Source organism: Mus pahari, chromosome 21, assembly GCF_900095145.1.
Source record: "Mus pahari chromosome 21, PAHARI_EIJ_v1.1, whole genome shotgun sequence".
NCBI classification, from domain to species: Eukaryota; Metazoa; Chordata; class Mammalia; order Rodentia; family Muridae; genus Mus; species Mus pahari.
The window spans coordinates 19,656,690-19,658,225 of record NC_034610.1 but is presented as its reverse complement, the minus strand read 5'-3'; positions in this window follow the sequence as shown (position 1 = coordinate 19,658,225).

Genomic DNA, 1,536 nt, shown 5'->3' with positions numbered 1-1,536 from the left:
GGAGGCAGAGGCAGGCGGATTTCTGAGTTCGAGGCCAGCCTGGTCTACAAAGTGAGTTCCAGGACAGCCAGGGCTACGCAGAGAAACCCTGTCTTGGAAACCCCCCCCCCAAAAAAAAAGAGAGATTTTATTTATATGAGGACACTGTAGCTGTCTTCAGACACACCAGAAGAAGGCATCAGATCCCATTACAGATGGTTGTGAGTCACCATGGTTGCTGGGAATTGAACTCAGGACCTCTAGAAGAGCAGTCAGTGCTTTTAACGCTGAGCCATCTCTCCAGCCCAGTGAAAGAGATCTTAATACAACTGTTAGTCCTGTAGGATTGTATGTTATACCTGGAATGTGTTTTATATTATAGTATACAAAGAATTGCTTCCTCTTACTGGAGACATATGTGGGAGCACTGTCAGCCTTAATTTGCACAGGTACCTCATGATAGTCATTACTTCCAGTAAATGTGTAATCACAGAATCAGCCTTTTTTTTTTTTTTTTTTTTGCTTTGTTTTTTTTGAGACAGGTTTTCTCTGTGTAGCCCTGGAACTCACTCGGTAGACCAGGCTGGCCTCGAACTCAGAAATCCACCTGCCTCTGACTCCCAAGTGCTAGGATTACAAGCATGCGCCACCACTGCCCGGCTTGTTTGTTTTTGTTTGTTTGTTGTTTTTGTTTTTGTTTTGGTAGCCTTTCCAGAATACAAAAGTTGCCCATTGAAACCCTGAGTATTTATCAGTGGTACAGTGTACAAACTTTTCCAAATTCTGCAAAATGAAACACATCCATCTGCCAGCTTTCCTTTCCTTTGGTGCCCCTAGGGTCACTTCCAGTGGTAATGGAGTTTTATTACACAGAGGCCAAGCAGGACATTTCTTTATCATGTCCTTGGTTTGTTGCCAGGTGATAGGTTTTTTTCTTTAAATCTTTACTTTTTTTTAGATTTATTTATTTATTATATGTAAGTACACTGTAGCTGTCTTCAGACACTCCAGAAAAGGGTGTCAGATCTTGTTAGGATGGTTGTAAGCCACCATACGGTTCCTAGGATTTGAACTCAGGACCTTTGGAAGAACAGTCGGTGGTGCTCTTAACAGCTAAGCCATCTCTCCAACCCTAAATCTTTACTTTTGTTGTTGTTGTTGTTTGTGTTTGTTTGTTTGTTTGTTTTGAGACAGGGTTTCTCTGTATAGCTCTGGCTGTCCTGGAACTCACTCTGTAGACCAGGCTGGCCTCGAACTCAGAAATCAGCCTGCCTCTGCCTCCGGAGTGCTGGGATTAAAGGCGTGCACCACTACGCCCTGCTTAAATCTTTACTTTTAACATGGTGTTTTTCATGACATTTTGAGGCTTCTAACATATTTTCTATTAATAACTGGTCAGTTTCTTCACTTCCTGTGCTAATGGACCTGTGAAGCCTGCATGAGACTGAATATGAGTGATATATAATAGATAATTTCTGTTTTGAATTGTATGTTAGTTGTATAAATAATGATGCAAATTGTGAGTTACCAGGAATAAATTCAGCAGCTTATGCAAAA